General features: G+C 38.4%; 1 protein-coding gene across 1 annotated transcript in view; it reads left to right on the top strand.

Annotated features, from left to right (window-relative positions):
* The window catches only part of map2 (microtubule-associated protein 2), a 118,295-nt gene that overhangs the window by 740 nt on the left and 97,753 nt on the right, over window positions 1-19,802 (top strand). The window lies entirely within an intron of this gene.

Raw genomic sequence — 19,802 nt, 5'->3', positions numbered from 1 at the left:
TGCTGAGTCATATCGGCTACCCCACTCTGATTGATCACACATATTAAATCCCCAGAATTAACATAAATGCTTTTGACATATCTTTCAATTCAATTTCAAGTTTAATAACTGTAATACACCCATTGCAAACATATGGCAAAAATGATTTGCATGTTTTTTCTGCTCTAAATGAGGGATTTTAGATTCATTGCTCCAGGGTAAACCTAATGCATCAAAATCAGGTGAGAAAGCCTGCATTGTATCCTCTCTGTGGTAAAATTTCCCCTCTCAATGGATATTTGGTTAGCTCATACAAGATGGATTTCTCACTCAGAGCATGCTGGCCTCAGTCACAGCTCATTTACATATTGGGGGTTGGGGTTAGATATTGATTTCCCTTTGTGGAGTCCACTTGCTCCAGTGTCTGCACATACATTTTGATGCCTCATGCATTCAGGATGAGGGTGGGATTTATGGAGTCCTGCAGGTTGCAGAGAGCTCCATGAAGGAATGTTTCTGGGTACGCTGTTACCCCTGCTTTCTCTTTTCTGCTGACAGCCATTCTTCTATAGGATCCCTTTTTTCTACTTTGCATGTTACATAATTCCTAGAATAACATGAACGATCACAGCAAGTGGGTGTGATCTGCACCATCTGAAGGCATTAATAGTTCCAGTGTTCAGTCTTGCTTGCATTTATGTTTGAAGAATAGTCTTCGGTGATGCTGTTAGACACACACTTGGAGAGTTTTTTTGGTGTTACATGTTAGGCTTTGTGTACTGGTTGTGTTTGCATAAGGTCTTAAGAGAGTAACCAGACCTTTGAAATTTGCATGCTAGCTTTTTAATAAGATAGATTTCAAAGTGTCCCAAATGTTATTTAATGGGCCAACCCAAAATGGCACATAGGTGTTAAATGAAAATGATAAATGATTTTCAGAATGTTTAGCTTTTTTTTTTTTTTTGTAAAATCTAAAAACTGCAATGGTAGCCAACTCATTTTTAATCTCCTACTCTTAAATAAAATCCAGTGCAAACAATTTTCACCTAATTATTAACTAGGTTTATCCAGGAATTAGTGAAGGACTTAAATATGCATACAAAAACAGTGTATCAGCATCTACTAGAGCAGGATTCACCAAAGAGGAAAGGTTATAAAACTGTGGTGAAATTTAAAGCAGAATTTAGTTGTGGAAGCATCAAAAGATAATGTCCTGCAACTTTAAATGTGTGTGTTTTCAACATACCTAAGTTACATTATCAGTGCTCTGAAGGATTGAATGACATTATTGTGGAGAATTCAGCAATGCCATTTTGGTGTTTTGGAGAAGAGGCATCCGTCTTCTCCAAAGGCATCCCTGGTTTTGATCATCTCCCTTCACCTAAAGTATGGATAAAAAATGGAACCAGGACAGCCTTGGTGAGATATGGGAAGGAAACCATTGATCAGGTTCCCAGCTCAGGGAAGAGAACCCTAGAGATTGCCTCCACAAATGTGGTGGCAACATTATGCTGTTGAGAGGCTTTTCTCCGGCATGCAGAGAGATATTTGAGATAAAATGGAGCAATTCTCAAAGACAATCTGTAGAATCTGTCACCAGACCTTAATTTTACAGCAACATTTTGAGATGTGGGGAAATAACATGCATCTCCTGCAAGTGTGTGATGCCATCATGTTGATATGAACATAAATCTCTAGGAAACGTTTCTGACGATTTGTTCAATCAGTTTCCTGAGAAATGATTTCTATTCTGAAGGCAAAAGGAGAATCAAAGGTACTCATCTGGATATGAAAGTAACGTCCCCTTCAGTATTTCTCTTTTGATAAAACAACATTAAAACTCCCTGACAATTTAGGGATTGGCCTAATTTAAATTTTTTTTTTTAATGATTCAGATTCCTCGCCCATAGACAGCTGGAGATAGGCTCCAGCACCCCTCTCTACCCCAACTGGGATTTAGCAGGACAGAAAATGGATGGATGGATGGATGATTCAGATTCATTGTTTGGATTCTTTAAAGAAGAAACCTCATAAAAGTTTGCATGTTTTAAGTAATGCGGCTAACCAGACACCTGTTAGAATCAGAGCTTTGTGTATTTATGTGCACAACACTACTTACTGTACAACCCCTCTCATTTCAAATTTGGATTAAGCAAAAGACGATAACACTATTAGTAGTGAGTGTTCTTGTCTTGACCATATTATGTAAAGTCAATATACCTTTTTTAGCTCTCTAGTAATCTCAGAGCTACGGGGTGACACTGTCTAGGGCCTCAAAACACTGTTGCTGTGCAGCCAGCCTTTAAATTTGTTCTAGTTTAGCTAAGTATAGAGCCTAGAAAATGGCTGTGGCAATCAACACAGTGGCAGGTAACATGTGGGCGTTTATACCATTCTGCTGGAAAAAGATAAAAACAGACAGGAGAATTTTGATTTGAGCCATAAGTTGTTATTATCTCTCCAGCTGGGACAAGGCATGGTAACACTTCAAATCCCGTCAACATTACTTTTTCATCTGGCATTTTATTTCTTAATTAAAATGATTTTTTTTGTTTTGTTTTGTTTTGTTTTTTTACTTAAAAGTTGCCTTAGTCAACAAAATATAAGACCTGCTTGTAACGTTGCTTTTAAACTAGCTGTGATGTGCATCATGAATGTCACCCAAAATTAGTAAATTAACCTAAAATATCTTCATTGGAATGCAATGGAATGGAATAGAATTAATGGAATCACGTTAAAAAAGGGTTTTGGTTTCATACTGACTTTTCACTATTACATGCCAAGCAAATGAAATAGCGACCTGAAGTAGCGACCTGGACATGTTCCTGAAAACAACAAATTGATAACGGAACATAATCAGTTTCGTGACGCATCCTCTTGGATCATTTCAGCTTTGGAAAACAGGATTCCAAAAAGAAGAAAATTTAACGAACATAACAAACCTGTTGATACCTTAAAGTCCTTTCCACAATATTTTGCATAAAATCATCATGAAACGAATAAAAAAAATAAAAAAAAGTACTAACACTAGGTTCAGTTTCACACAATTACAGTAGCTGAGCAGTTTTAAGCCCAACCATATAACCTCAGTATGCTAAGGTTCTCAAACCCAATTTACCTGGAATTTCATACTAATGAGGAGTAGTGTTGCATCCATGCCATTTTTGGCCATGATACCGATACCCGATACCTGGCTGTGCAGTATTGGCCGATACCGATACTATCTGTTTGAAATTGATGTGTGTGTGTGTATATATGAAGAACAGCATTCTACTTGAATGTAAAATAGTCGCTGTCATGGCTTTGTCAAGCTGCTGCCTACCTTTGTGAAGCAGGAGAAAGACTAATACAAAGTTAATCCAGTAGAACTTTTTATTGCCTACCTGGAATGGGTGACAATAGTTGAATAAACTTTTGGCTCTCAAAATAGTATCGGTGCCCTATTTGTTGGTACTCGCACATACCGATACCACCATTTTAGTGCTGGATCGGGGCCCTGTCCGATACTGATATTGGTGCAAAACCAACGAGAAGTTGTTGCTAAAAGATCAAGGATCTTAACTTTCTTTAAATGTTTTGTGGTTTTAAGATTTATTTCAGAATATATGGACATATTAAAATAGTTTCATTGATTATTGTTTAATTTTTCTTAATTTTGTCTAAGAAGTGACTCTTTTTAAAAGTTTGGGAAATCAATAAAAACATATCCGTAGACTATATTCACTGAATTAAAAATCATCTTCATCCTCCAGTGCCTGTTTTACCTCTTTTCTATGCAGTAAGTAAAAACAAATCAGTTGTTGCGTCACTCTGAATCATCATTGTTATGAGCACTGTTGGTTGATGGAGTCAGCAGGCCAGGAAGAGGAGCCAGCTTGGTGTGGCAGCACTGCAGTCTGCCTGTTCACACTCAACTACCACATAGTGATAGGGCTTTACATAAGCTTGATGTGTGAATAAGGTAACTCAAAGAGACATAGGCAGTCACATACACACAAGTCCTGCTTCGTCATATCTGACACAATGCTGCGTGTGCAGTTATCTCTGCGTGTGCAGTTATCTCTGCGTGTGAGACAGAACATCATTGGGAAAAAAATCTCTTTAGATCACAAAGAGAGACTTTCAGTGGTAGTAACACCAACACATTTAGTCACGCAACTAATGTGTGCCACCTACAGGCCTGTTGTTTACTATCTTTGCCTTTCTCACACTGAAAGGATTTTTATGGCGTTTATCACAATGGTCAGTGTGGTAACAGAGTAGTTAGGTGTTATTTGAAGGTAATTCCACTGTAAAGATAAAATTACTTTATAGGTGGATCCATCATCTACCAGTAAAATTTGAATCTTGAAATGTTTAGAGGATATAATATTTTTATATTTTATAGAAGTTCTAAAGTATAAACCAATACAAAGGTGCAAAAAATTGCTAAGAAAATGTTGCATGTTAGAAGACTGGACTGGGATTTAGCAGAACCATTGAGTTAGATTGGATCATGGAAATATTTGAACATATTTTTTGCATTATCACAAATCCTTAATTGGATAGTTAGATCTCCGATTTAAATTCTAATCTATAATTATGCTATGCTCTGAGTTAGGGGTCTTCCCTCTGTCCATGCATATTTCCTTGCCTCTACACACATAAATAAAAAAAAGAAGTCATTAACAAACCTTTATAGCTCTTGATGGCTTTTGATGAGGCTGTGCAATCATTTTGTTCAGTGTTGGAGCAGAGACACATTAATAATATGTAGGACAATTGGTTCTGAGGATTGACCATTATACTTTTCGCTTACTAAAAGTGCTCTGGTTGAATATCTGACATACACTATATTGCCAAAAGTATTTGCTCACCCATCCAAATTATTGGAATCAGGTGTTCCAATCACTTCCATGGCCACAGGTGTATAAATTCAAGCACCTAGGCATGCAGACTGTTTTTACAAACATTTGTGAAAGAATGGGTCGCTCTCAGGAGCTCAGTGAATTCCAGCGTGGAACTGTGATAGGATGCCACCTGTGCAACAAATCCAGTCGTGAAATTTCCTCGCTCCTAAATATTCCACAGTCAACTGTCAGCTGTATTATAAGAAAATGGAAGTGTTTGGGAACGACAGCAACTCAGCCACGAAGTGGTAGGCCACGTAAACTGACGGAGCGGGGTCAGCGGATGCTGACGCGCATAGTGCGAAGAGGTCGCCAACTTTCTGCAGAGTCAATCACTACAGACCTCCAAACTTCATGTGGCCTTCAGATTAGCTATAGAACAGTGCGCAGAGAGCTTCATGGAATGGGTTTCCATGGTCGAGCAGCTGCATCCAAGCCATACATCACCAAGTGCAATGCAAAGCGTCGGATGCGGTGGTGTAAAGCACGCCGCCACTGGACTCTAGAGCAGTGGAGACGCGTTCTCTGGAGTGACGAATCGCGCTTCTCCATCTGGCAATCTGATGGACGGGTCTGGGTTTGGCGGTTGCCAGGAGAACGGTACTTGTCTGACTGCATTGTGCCAAGTGTAAAGTTTGGTGGAGGGGGGATTATGGTGTGGGGTTGTTTTTCAGGAGCTGGGCTTGGCCCCTTAGTTCCAGTGAAAGGAACTCTGAATGCTTCAGCATACCAAGACATTTTGGACAATTCCATGCTCCCAACTTTGTGGGAACAGTTTGGAGCTGGCCCCTTCCTCTTCCAACATGACTGTGCACCAGTGCACAAAGCAAGGTCCATAAAGACATGGATGACAGAGTCTGGTGTGGATGAACTTGACTGGCCTGCACAGAGTCCTGACCTCAACCCGATAGAACACCTTTGGGATGAATTAGAGCGGAGACTGAGAGCCAGGCCTTCTCGTCCAACATCAGTGTGCGACCTCACAAATGCGCTTCTGGAAGAATGGTCAAAAATTCCCATAAACACACTCCTAAACCTTGTGGACAGCCTTCCCAGAAGAGTTGAAGCTGTTCTAGCTGCAAAGGGTGGACCGACGTCATATTGAACCCTATGGATTAGGAACGGGATGTCACTTAAGCTCATATGTGAGTCAAGGCAGGTGAGCAAATACTTTTGGCAATATAGTGTACGTCGCTGCATGTACAGATTTTTGTTCACATAGAGTTTTGTAGTTAGGTGAAAAAGTTTGGTTTTGGTGGCCTATGATCAGAGCACCTATTGTGCTGGTTGTTGCGTCTTCTACATGCCTTGGATTGTTACCCAATCTTCAATAGGGTTTTTTGGAATAGGTGGTTATAACTCAACAAAAAATACTTTTAAATAGAACATTACCTAAATATTGTTACTGAAACTTTACATTTACATAACATGAAGGCTGGAAATCTTTTTCAGTTTTAATGCTTTTTGTTGGTATTGAATATATTTCAATCTGTCAACATGTGTAATTCTAATTTTCTAAGAATTTTTGTTGGTCTTGCTGACCTTTTTTGACCAGCAGAACTTAATTCTCAATTTTCTACATTGAATGATTAGTTAACAAATGGCTAACACTCTGTTGGTGTCTGAGCTCAGGGCAGAGAATCCAGTATTCAGACAGACAGACAATATGATATCTCAAAAAGCGTTTATTAAAAACAGTGGATCTCCAGTGAACCGCTAGGTTGTATAAGGTATGAACCTCTGCAGGAAGAACACACAGGTTAGTGACCATGTCAATCTGGCAGAGGATGATTATCAACCTGTGAGTCACTAACCTGGTCCAGTTCGTTCAAGGTGGATTCCAGCCGGTCGGTTGCCGACAAGATGCAGGGAATGGTGCCGAGAGTGCCAGAGGTTGAAGCCCCGAAGACTGAAGAACAGGGAGGAGTTTAGATCCTTTAGATCCTTTAGAGTTTAGATTCCACATGAAGGAAGGCAGGATAATCCTGAGGGCGAAACCAAAGCCAGTTTTGAGAATAAAACAAGGCACTATTGCTGCTACTTCAGTAACCTAAGCCAGCTGAGCTATAATGAAAAGACTGAGGGAAACATGGATACCTCAACCCAGATATAAACTGGTTAAATTAAGTGAGATGCCTCCAGATGATTTCTTAGATAGTGTGACTTATCTGACTGAACATTTCCTGAACTAGGGCTGGGCGATATGGAAAAAATACTATATCACGATATGGATTATTTTATATCACGATAACGATATATATCACGATATACCACAACTGATGTTGCATTTTATGTTTTCATAGTCCGTCAGATGGACAGGGTTGAAAAAAATCTTTCATCGCCTATTTTTTACCCATCATCTTGTTTCCTAATATGAGAATCCCAACCCCAAACCAAGAACACCAGTTATGCAATTTGCGGCCATGACAGTGAACAGTATAGAATCTTGGCTATTGCGCTGCAGTAATTAATCATTTAATATTCATTTGTTATTGACATTTTATAAAATTCCAAGGCCAGTTTTTTCTCTTGTCTTTCACTTACCTTGTTTTCCACTAGGAGGCGCCTCGCCTATTTAAGAAGAAATGTGTCTGCACGGGTAATAACTACATTAATTAAAATGCCCACATGTTCTACTGGATAGGAGTGTCAGTGTAGTTAAAAATGTGATCCATCATACGACCTGTACCACAATTATGGGTGTTTCAGTTGTTCTCTTTATTTTTCAGCAGTCACAAGAGAAACGTGCTGCACAGTTTAAAAACATGGAACACAACAGTACTATACAACAAACTATAACAAACAGTACACACTAATACACACAGTATGATTTACTCTAAAGGGGAAAAAGTGAATGCTACAACACCTTTGTGTGTAAACACAACACTCACAGGTGCAGTAGCCTTCACTTTTCCCCCCTTCAGAATAAATTATAATATCAGTGAGGTCCAGTAATGGATGCGTATGCTGTAAAAGCACACACTTCATTGGTGTAAGCATATTAGTAAAACCAATAATAGTAAAACTAGCGAACGTACAAAAGTGCATAGCAATGTCAGGCTCATACCTTGGGCGAGCATCACTCCGGTGTGGTCCTCAGGAAAGTACACGGTCTGTAGACACCGAGCGCGGAGGGTCCAGTCCGTGATAAGGATGGTGAGACTCATATAAGGCTGTGTTGCTCTACTCATCCACATGTCCGTAGTCAACGCATAATGCGTCGCACCACTGCGTACCTCTCTCTCCACTTAAGCCCGACAACTAGCATATAAGCCAGGCAGCTCCGCTTTAACGGTAAAATCTTCTTGGGTGTCCATCATTCATTTTTTTTCAAGCCAGAAAGAAATTTCACGGGCTCTCTCCATCAGTAATGTCGCAAACGTATGGTGCAAAGCCGCGTGACGTAAAGCGGTGTAGTGTCGCAAAACCACGTTCTCTACACATTATCTTTTTATTCTCTTTTTTTTTTCGTTATATACACTTAGAGTTTGCATAGCAAAAACGCAAAATGTTATATTAACAGATTATATTAAAATGTATATTAGCAGTAATAATAATAATAAAGAAGTTTATCACGATAGAAAAAATACAGGAGAAAGGTCACGATAGACATGTTTCTCTCGTCCTCACGATATATATCGCCATATCGCCCAGCTCTATCCTGAACATTACAGAAAACAACAGATTTCAGTGATTGCTTCAAAGGGTTGCTCAACAACATGGTTTTCATTTTTATTATATATATATATATATATATATATATATATATATATATATATATATATATATATATATATATATATATATATATAACAACAAAAAACTACAAGCTCTGGTCCTCTACCAGAGGCCTGAGAGTTTGAGGGTTCTGCGCAGTATCTTAGCTGTTCCTAGGACGGCACTCTTCTGGACAGAGACCTCTGATGTTTTACGTGGAATCTGCTGTAGCCACTCTCCCAGTTTGGGGGTCACAGCCCCCAGTGCTCCAATTACCACTTACTACTTTTCTAGCTCCTCTTTCAGCCCTTGGTATTTCTCAAGCTTCTCGTGTTCTTTCTTCTTGATGTTGGTGTTGCTTGGGATTGCCACATCTATCACTACTGCCTTCTTCTGCTGTTTGTCGAGCAACACGATGTCTGGTTGGTTAGCCATCACCTGTTTGTCAGTCTGGATCTTGAAGTCCCATAGGATCCTAGCTCGGTCATTCTCAACTACCTTAGGAGGTGTCTTCCCTTTTGACCTTGGGACTTCCAGCTCATACTCATGGCAGATGTTCCTGGACACTATGACAGCTACCTGGTTGTGGCATTCCATGTATGCACTTCCTGCCTGCATTTTACACCCTGCTGTTATGTGATGTATTGTTTCAGAGGCATCTTTGCACAGTCTGCACCAGGGGTCCTGCCTGGTGTGGTAGACCCTGGCCTCTATTGATCTTGTACTGAGTGCCTGTTCTTGTGCTGCCATGATTAGTGCCTCTGGGCTGTCCTTCAGTCCAGCCTTTTCCAGCCACTGGTAGGATTTTTTGATATCAGCCACTTCTTCTATTTGTCTGTAATACACGCCGTGCAGTGGCTTGTCCCTCCATGATGGTTCTCCTTCATTTTTCTTGTCCTCAGTGTTGAAAACTCCCCACCCATATCAGATTCCATTTCATTTCTCAGTAAAGATGGGCCTTTTCACAGCGTCTCTTGAACATGTAAAGGAGCACAATTACGAAAACCAAACATATCCAGATAGTTGGAAAGGGGGTGTATTATAAGATGAAAGAGAACTTGAGCAGTGTTAATTCTTTCCTTTCCAAACACTAGAAATATGCTCTTTATGGGACCCAGTTTGGATAATTTATTATCTAATCTATCTTATCTGTCCGTCGGAGAAAAAAAGCACATGGACATGCTGCTCCAGCTGAATATTAACAGGCTTACATAAACTGCCTGGGTTACAGGCTCTGTCAGCCTAATTGCATTTCACATCAGTTTAGTGAACAGCTTTAATATGACTGCTTCTCTTAATGGCTTTTCTTGATGGAGCGCTTAGGTTGATGGTGACGCCCCCTAAGGTCTGCAACAGAGACCAGACACAAAACCTGCTAAATGAAGTCATTGCATTAAGATTTTCCTTTTTTTCTCTTATCAGAGTAAACAAAGCATAGAGCACTTAAATGACCCTTACAGTACAGGTTTGTTGTCCATTTGTATTGACACGTCTTGACTAATGCCACCTTTTTCATGGGTACAAGGATATGTCAAAGAATTTTTCAGTCAGTTAAAGCCAGAAATCCAGTTAAATTCAATAACAAATGTATTAAAAGAGTTACACTTTAATGATATAATAGGAAAAAATTGTGAGTATTAGATAAAAAACCCCTGAAAGTTTTAACTAGGAAAAGGAAAAACTAAAAGTAATTAATTTAAAGCTGTCTATCATGGATGTTCTACTAGAATACTTTAATATTTACATTAAAATGTTCTCGTGAAAATCTTAAATCACTTGCGCTTATAATAAAATAATCCTTATGTAATCTATAAAGTAAAATTATTTGGTTGTTCATCATAGAAAGAGTATGTTCAATGCAAGCTACTTCATTCGCTTCATACTGTATGCCCTGCAGCTGCATCTACTCTCAGTATTTTTATTTTTTATCTGTTGCTGGTTTTCCCAGCTTTCACGGTTTATGACCAAAACAGTCACCAGACACTTTGTGGGGTGTTTGATCTGGAGTTTTGAGCTTCTCCACAGATCTGTGGGAATTCCACTCAGGAAAGCTTGCAAGTTATACATGAGAAGAGAACATGAATAAATTTGAAAATATATTGAAGTGGTGTGTTTTATCTTCTCAGCTGTTGTCTTTGGGGAGGCAAGTCAACCCTTTTTTTGAGTTGCGTAACTAACACTCATGGAAACCCTGCACGTGAAGCCGATGCACACTTAAAAGAAAAGAATGTGCACATTTACATTTAGATGCAAGCACATGCACATAGCCTGACAGGCAAATAAAGTACCTAATGTTTTATGTTTTTATTTTAGATAGGGTGATGTTTTTTATGCGTTTACTGTTGCTCAAGTCTTGTCAATTATTATTAGTATTAAAATAATCAAATAATTCTAGGGTGAAATACTGTTAAAATTATTTATCGGTTACATTGTTTTCATGAAGCAGAAGTGTAATTTTATTTTTCTTTAATCTCTCTTAATTATGGCCATTTCAATGTGCAAAATAAATCTTTCTTCTTAAATTTAAATGCTAATATTTTTCAAACTTGCAGCACTAATTTTAGAAAATCCCATTTAAATAGTTTTGCATAGAAAAATTAAAAGATACTTATGGTTGTATGCATACACAACAATTTAAAATTTTAAATATGTTACAGAAACATATATTTGGATAACAGTTTCTCCAGCTACTTTATAAATAAGTCAGACTTGCAATATTAAGTGAAAAAGGCCAATTATTCTACGGTCAACCTGCAAAAAACTTGTTTTACAACAAGTAATTTAGACTGCAAGGAGATTTTTAAATACCTGTGTGTGGCTTTAACAAAGCTCAGTTCACAGAGATGAACATGAACTAGCTCACGTTCATACTGTAGTTCACTTTTTCAAAAAATGCACTACAGTAAGTTCAGGCTGCTTGGTGGAGAAGTGGGTAGAACTGCTGCCTTGCAGCAAGAAGGTTCTGGGTGGCATTCCTGGCCCAGGGTCTTTATACATGGAGTTTTCAGGTTCTCCCCTTGCATACATGGGTTTTCACTGGGTACTCCCACTTTCTCCAACGGTCCAAAAGCAGGAGTGTTTGGTTAATTGGCTTCTTTAAATTTTCCTTAAGTGTGTGTTCATGATTGTGTGTCTCTGTGTTTCTCTGTGTTGCCCTGCGGCAGACTGGTACCCCGCCTCTCACCGATAAAATTGAACGAGATAGGCACCAGCCCCACCACGACCCTTGACAAGGACTAAGTGGGATCGATGGATGGATGGATGGATGGAATGATGAACTAAGTTCTCAAACCTATAAATCAACTAGTTCAAGTTCATTTTGTAAATTAAGGCACATGCTGTTTGCCATAATAACTTCCATAAAACCTGACTTTACCCAATGAAGTGTCATTATCAATTGAACAGGAATATGAGCTGTGCCTGTTGCTTGTTATTCTCAGAGTGAACGTCGCTCTTGTTGATGTTCATTATTTCAAAACTGTGTCTTTCTGCTCACCGTTCTCAAAAAATATAAACGCATTAAGTGAATGGCGTATATTGAACGTGTTCATTTACAACACTGATTACCACTGTCGAGTCGCAAAGTATTAACAGCGTGAATAGCCAACTCAAGTTCCTATTTTAACACCAGCCTTCTTAGCAAAAAGATTGTATTCAATTCGGTTACATTGTTTTGAGATATTTATGGATTTACAAAAGCATAAGCTTAAGTTTGGCTTAACCATTGAGTTCAAAAGTACAGTTGGAATAAAAAAATTATTTTGCTTTGGCGATAAAAGATGCTGTCGTCTCAGAGTGCATTTAAAAAGGAAAAAAATATATGTATTGTTTACCAGTCTGTAATTCCTTTAGTTGGTTTAGTAATTTTGTCAAAAATATGGAACAAACAATTAGAAACTGAACCTTTTAATCTATCAAACCTGTTCCTCTTTTTTTTTTTTATAAATGTAACATATTTGTGTAATTTAGTCATTTTAACCTGGATTTAAAGCAACCTTTAAAAAACCTTGTTTTTAGCTAGACAAATTAGGTTTTATCAAGGAAAAACAGATGATATATAGCATTGAGGATGCTTCTGGCTCCTTTATAGGTTGTTCGTTTATGTGAAATTACCCCATCCAAATAAATAACTCTAAATCCCAAATAAAGGTTGGTTGAGTATTAACTGAGCTTAAAGATGATTTTCTGTTCTTGATGAACAGCCATATATTCTCACAATTGGGTAAAGGATGACCATGATTTAAAAGAGGATGAATATAATAAAAAAATGGTTGAGGTGATGACATAGCTGTAAGACTGTAAACTTAATTCTCAAAGGACGTTCAAGGTTGCTACAATCAGTCTTTGAAAATACAATTATCAGATCGGATCGTTTATTCTTTTTTCATGTGGAAGAAATCAGAAGAAATCTCTCCCCTTCTATTTAAACATAACTGCTGTTTACTTAATGAATTCACAGTGTGAAATAAAGCAGATGTTGTTCCCCACTTAAACTAAATTAACGTTGATGGTAAATTTTCTATCAGTAAACAATCAGCCAGCAAGAGGACCATAAAGACAACAGGAGAAGGTCACTGTGTGTTTTTCCACACACATTATGATCACACAATTGGACATTTTATTCAGTGTTCCTCTGTGCATATTTCCAATCTTCTGGGCATATAAACTAAGGCCCTTTAAATGTGTTTTTTAATTGGTTTACGTCATCTCCTTCCTGTGTTTCTACACCCATCTATATTCCAAGTTCTAGAATGTTTTAGAAACCATTTCTAAAGTTTAATTGATATATAAATTAAAATGTGCTATTTCTCTATTCTATTTACATTTGTTTTATGTCTTGAGAAATTATGAGAAATGATTTGTCATTCATAAAAGCTATACCCAAGTTTGTAAAGTGTCTTTGTGAACAGTATACTGTATAGCAGGGGTGTTTGGTTTAGCCCTCAAGAGCTACCACCCTGCACCTTTAAGATGCTTCCCCTCTTCAACACACCTGAATCAAATGCATGGCTCATTACTACACCCCTGATTAGCTGATTGACAAGGAAATAGTGCTGTTAGATTCAGGTGTGCTGGAGTGAAGATGTATCCAAAAATAATAGTAGATAGTAGCTCTTGTGGACTGGATGGTCCACGAGAGCTTCTACTATTTATTGCCTTCTAAAGTAAAGATATGAAAACAATCTTCTTTTTTTTTTAAGTGGGGAGAAAATGTAATGGTTGGCTGAATTATCATTTATTCTATTGGCATTAATTTAGGCATCTTCCATTTGCTAGAAGCAAACAGGTTAACTGCTGCTCTTTGTACAGATAAGCTACTATAGATCAGCGGTCAAAACATCAAGTCATGTCCTGCTGTACACCTGAATATAATGACTGAATTACCTCCTCTCACACAAGTTCTGCCAGGTGCTGCTACTGACCTAATTATTAGATGTGTTGATGCAGTGATACATCTAAAGGTTGCAGGACACTGGCCTGGGAAGACTGGAGTTTAGAGCCTGTGTTTTACATTATCCAGTGTCCTTGGGCTCCTCTTGTGTGTTTCCCTCCCCTCTTACCACACAGAGTATATTGTAGGATTTAGGTCTATTTATATGAAACTTTAAAAAGCAATTAAAAAATAAAAATCATAACAGATTAGATTATAGTCCCCACACTGCAGATATACTAGACTTAAACTTAGATTTATTTTGTCATTTTGTATGCACAAGTGTAAGCAAAAATAAATTTCGTTTAGAACACCTCTCTAGACAGTTTCATTTTCTTTAAAGTGCAGCCTTGGTAAGGTAAGCAGCAGTTTTTGTTGAGCTGCTACTACTGCCTCCAGCTCCTGCAGCACTCACTTCTCCTGACTCAGGGGAGGAAGAATTCGATGGTGACGATGCTGTGAGGGTGGTAGCCCCCTGGGTTGAAGAGGCTGACATGGTTGAAGCAGCAGTGGTGCCATCGGCAGGTTTAGCAGCGACAGACGATGCTGGAGAAGGTGTGGAAGCCGGAGGGGGCTTTCAGCATTTGGCAGGGAAGCATCTAGAGTGTTCTCCTCATTTTCACCTGCAGAGGGCTGTGCTTCCCCTCTAGAGACCGAAGATTGCCTGGGAACAGTCGCAGAGCTCTTGTTTCTATCAGCGCAGTACAGAATCAGCCCCCCCAAGCCAATTGCACCGATGGATTGATGGAAGCGGTTGTCTGTGGGGATCTCTCTTTAGCTCTGCAGCCCGCTTTCTTCGTCTCACGCATCTCTTCCTCGGTCAGTTATTTTCCATTGTTGTTTTGTTGACATCAGTCCGTAGCACTCTGCAGTTTTTTTAAACGGTAAAAAATGTCAGTATTTAGAACACTTTGTGACCGTAGCTCCAGCAGGTGTTGGCGATCATAGATGCAGGTTTGATGTCTAGTTTGTATCATTTTAAGCGGCATATTTCGTGAAATTGTCGAGAGGAGCTGCTTTTGGCCGCTGCCTTGGAGCGCCGCCATGGTAATGAATCTGTCCTTAAAAAACAGCCAAACCTATTTACACAGTAACAGATAGAAACCTTTAGATAAATCAAACATTATCCACTACATATCTGACTCAATAACGATTAAAACAAATATTTCCATTAGTTTCAGACGGAACTATTCACATACTTGTTTTATATTAAACTGAACTTACAATATTCACCACTGTTTGGCACCAAGTACCTTTTTCCTCTGATAACGGAGCAGCCGGCTTGTTTGGTCTTGAAATGAATCCTGGGATAACCAAGGATAGATAGGATACATCGGACCCATCCTTCAATTCGGGCAAAAATAAGGACGCATTTGTAGGACGCATAACGAGGAGTCTTGGAATCAGACCTTAGCGCTGCGCTACGACGTAATCGGCCTTCGAAACTGGCCTTCGGTGGATGCATCCCATAATTTCGAACGCAGCAATGGACATTGCTGTCCTCAAAAGAGTGTCCTTTGGGCTTCAGGTGTAGCTGAACAGCTGACTCCGTTCCTAAGGGGCTGGCCCTCCTGTGTCGAGCCATGCACCTGTGTAGCGGTTGCTTGGTCTCTCCAATGCACAGGTCTGTGCATTCTTCACTACACTGAACGGCGTAAGCCGGGTTGTCGGCCTTGTTTCTGGTTGTATTAACTTTCGGGTGAACCAGTTTGTTTTTCAGGGTGTTGCAGGGTTTGAATTACACAGGGATTGATATTTGGTGCTGGTTGAAAATCCTTCTGAGTTTTTCAGAGACTCCAGACTCCAGTTTTCTAAACTGAACTCTTCAAGCCATCAGAATTATTCTAATATTCTAAATAGTTTTTTATGTCATGGCTTCTAACTATATTTTGAAATAAAGCAAAACTGTAGCATTGAAAACCTTCTGCTATTCTTAACAGCGGGCATAAGATGCTTTACAAAATATTCATCCTTTTTTATTTTTGTCATTCTGAAAGGCTCTCAGACTGCTTAATCATTGCTTAATCAGCCAGACTTATTTACATGGGGCGGAAGTTAGTCTGGAAAGGCTTATTCTCAAACAGATTGAACCAATCAGAGTGTGGGAGGCAGAAGTTTACGCTTACGCCAGAAATACTTGTAACAGATCAGCCTTTTTCTGTAACAACAGCCAAGATTGCAGCCAAAAATTGAGTGATGTTTTAAAGATGCACTTTATTATGTCCAATCTTTAAAAGTTCAACAGGCTCTAGTAGGATTTTTTTTTTTAACATGTTCACATTAATAGTTATCTGATTGGTTCTAACATCTTTTCACTGAATATGTAAATCCCACCCTGGTCCTACCTATGAAATCAGGGTGTGCTATTCAAGACTGAATGTGTGATGGCCTATAAGGTACAAGTCAATCTGGCTAGAAGGGCTACTTGGGATCCTCTCAAGGATTTTTAATGAGCGTAAAGTGTTCGTGTGTCACTGACCGTTTCAGCAGCGAAGGGTTTATGTTTTCACAAAGCTTTCCTCATGCCTGCAAATGATGAGGTGAACATTCACCTGACATTGTGACAGTTACACTCATTAAACTCAAGATATCAATATGATTCCATTGCAATGTTTTGTTCTTGTCAACGATGACAAAATTATTTAGTTGATGCCCTTTTTTTTAAAAATGTTTTCGAGAACTAACAAATTAAACATGGATCTTTGATGACGAAAACATGCCAGCTCTTGGGTGTTTGTTTAGTTGAATAAAAATGTTAGAGGGTGGTCTGTCAGATGTTTAAAATGCATCATTGTGCTGTCATATGTTAGAGAAGCTAAGCAGTTTTAGCTGTGCCGCAGCGTCCTGTTCGGTAACTTTCCCCTCCTGACGTGCTGCAATGCACATTCTGAATGGAAACAGATGGACCATGGCAGAAGTGGCAGGGGTGAAGCTGGAATCGTCTGGTACTACGTACTCAATTCTGACAAACTCTGCTCTTCCAGCTGTGCTTGTGCAGAAATGCATCTTTGCAGGTGCTTAGCTCAGACTCTGTGCTTCACACTCCATACTGATGGTTTGCTCTCAGAAGTATGGCTCTTCTATGGCTATGGCTCTGTGGCTCTCTTTTTTTCTAAATATCAAGATTTTATTTTAAGAGACAATGCAAAACCTTCTTTAATTTCTACCGAAAGGAATCCCTAAATTACATCCATCAAATATTTCATTACTTACTGTTTATCTTTGGATAAAGACCCACTAAAAAGGTACATGGTTCTTTGAATATTTCTCTCTCATATTTCTCGTATGTATATACTCTATATTATTTGAATATTTCAACATTTTATTTTCTTGAAGTTTAGGTCTTGATGGTCGTGGTATTATAAGGCAATTATGTAGGTTCTCTGTGTAATTTTTTTTATATCAGGCCCCAATGAATCTAAAGAATATTTTTGTTATTTGCTTTTTTAATGAAGTAAAATGAAAGTAATGAAAATTTCATTGATCTGTGTGTAATGCATAATTTATAGTAGATCAGGAAGTGTTTGCTTTTGGATGAAAACCTTGTATGTCTAAAACCATTACTTTATTGTGCATTTTGTTGGCTTAGCTGTCTGCCATAGTAACCAACATCATGTGTTGAACAAGATCTGCTATTTTCACAATTTTTGTAAGACACTTTTGTATAAACAACGGTATTCATTCATATAAAAGTTTATTTGAATTCTAGAGATAATTTTTCTGCCCAACAGCAATAAGAAATTGCATAGCAGCATTGAATCTTCAACAATTGTAGCATCTAGGCAAGAGCTGTCACTCTGGTGAATCTTGTTGTTATTTGAAATTGTAAAGATTAAGTTATTTTGCAACATAAAACTGACTAAAACAAGACTAAAACCTTTCTAAGTTGTAGTTGACTAAAACTATCACATATCGTTATGACTAAAATGTTACTAAAACTAATAATAGGTTTCATCCTAAAACTAATTCTAAGATGGCTGTCAAAAACAACATAGTTTCATTGTAATTCTAAAAGTTTCAGGGTAACCAGTGTCTGTGATGAAATGCGCTGGAGAGGAAGCCTAGATGTCAGTCAAAGCGTCATTACGCCCACTAAAAATGAGCATATCAGCCTGATTTTCAATATAATGGTAACTTTATTTGAGAGTATATAAATATATACTAAATTAAGACAGAACCCTGCTTGGTCACAAGTGTCATTCTAGTGAGTCTCAATAAAACTATACTACTCTTTTTAATCTAGTTTTAATCTAGCCTTGTAGCCAGTAGTTTAAGTGAAATGGGCCTCTGTGTAAGGTAATAATTGTAGCCTGGGAAAAACAGAATCATTTGTTATAGATACCGTCAAAGATTTTCATGATTTTTTTAGAAGACTCGCCCTCTCCACTTAAAAAAAAAGTGCACATGCAAAACCCTGTACCCGCTCCCGATTGGGAACACTTGTTAAACACGTGCAAGAGCATGCATGAGCCCGTTTCTCCTTGTACACGCTCTATTTAAGAGTTGCTGTTCTTATAGCTCATACAAGCTTACTGTGTCCGAACGTCCATCTTAACCCCTAAATCCTTCAATCGCTATGTAGAGCAGGGACTATATATTGGACTTTATAAAGAACTCTGTCAACTTAATGTTCAGACAGATGATCAATACTTTTTGCTCCCCTTGGTGACGTAACTTCTCCTCCACTGGGCAGTGCCTGCGCTACCTTTGTTATTAGTCGCCGCTGTTGGGTAGCGACAGCAAATCCCATAATGCTTTGCTAGGAGATTCCACATGCAAAGAATTCTGGGATATATCTGCCTCTTCTGAGGCCTTTCTCTTCTTCTCATACACTTCATAGACACAACCCTCGGCCATTTTCAAAGAACCCAGTTGAAAAAGATGAGCTTCAACTACTGTGTGAAACCGCAGCTCACCACACATTGTATGCCTGAAAGTGTGCATGCACAGAAAAGGATTGGTAACTGGTGACGAGCATGTAGGATGGCCTTGCGCACCCATATCACCAGAATGACAGACAGTTAGGAGGACCATTTATTTAAATGATCCACCCAGAAATGAAAGATCATCCTCTATACCTTTAACTAACTATTATTTTATTAACTAATTATTTTATACATTTAAATGAGAAATTATAAACAAAAAAATCAACAGATTCAATAATTTTACGTTATTAAACATCTCCCTTGCTGTAATAATATTTTTAGCATTATATCTCTCAATTTCAGTTCCTCAGTCATATTATCTCTACAATTTTTTTAAATAAATATTTTATGGAATTCTAGAGATTTGTTTGTAACATAAAAGGTAGTGAAATGCCAAATATGACCAAGGAAAATTAAAGAGATAGTTCTTCGATTACCAGCTAATATAGGTTGGCTCAGTGTGATTAAGTGTGACTGAAATTTGTGGGGAAGAATGGATGGGATTAGTGCAATACCTGCAAGGGTAATGCACTGAGACACATGCAAATGGATTAGCAAGTTTAATCCTAGAAAAACAGGGAGAAGGAAAAGGGCATTTCCATGTTTATTTGAAATAATCTCCATTTAGTTAATCCTAAAAAAAAATACAATTAATTTAGGAAGATATATTTTCTTTGGCTCTTTGCAACAAAACCATCCTAAGCTCTGATGCCAGACTTTTCCACACAATTCCTCTTAGTATTTGGACCAAATGCCAATGTTTGACACCAGACTTGTCAACTCCCAGCCCACTCTGACTTGTTCCCATTAATTCTATAATGAAACTAACACCATGAGGTTTAGATTAGTTACTACCATTGT

The sequence above is a fragment of the Cyprinodon tularosa genome, unplaced genomic scaffold, assembly GCF_016077235.1.
Source record: "Cyprinodon tularosa strain WSP-4 unplaced genomic scaffold, ASM1607723v1 ctg630, whole genome shotgun sequence".
In the NCBI taxonomy this organism is placed as follows: domain Eukaryota; kingdom Metazoa; phylum Chordata; class Actinopteri; order Cyprinodontiformes; family Cyprinodontidae; genus Cyprinodon; species Cyprinodon tularosa.
Note: the sequence above shows the minus strand (reverse complement) of the source record. Positions and strands in the feature narration are given on the sequence as shown.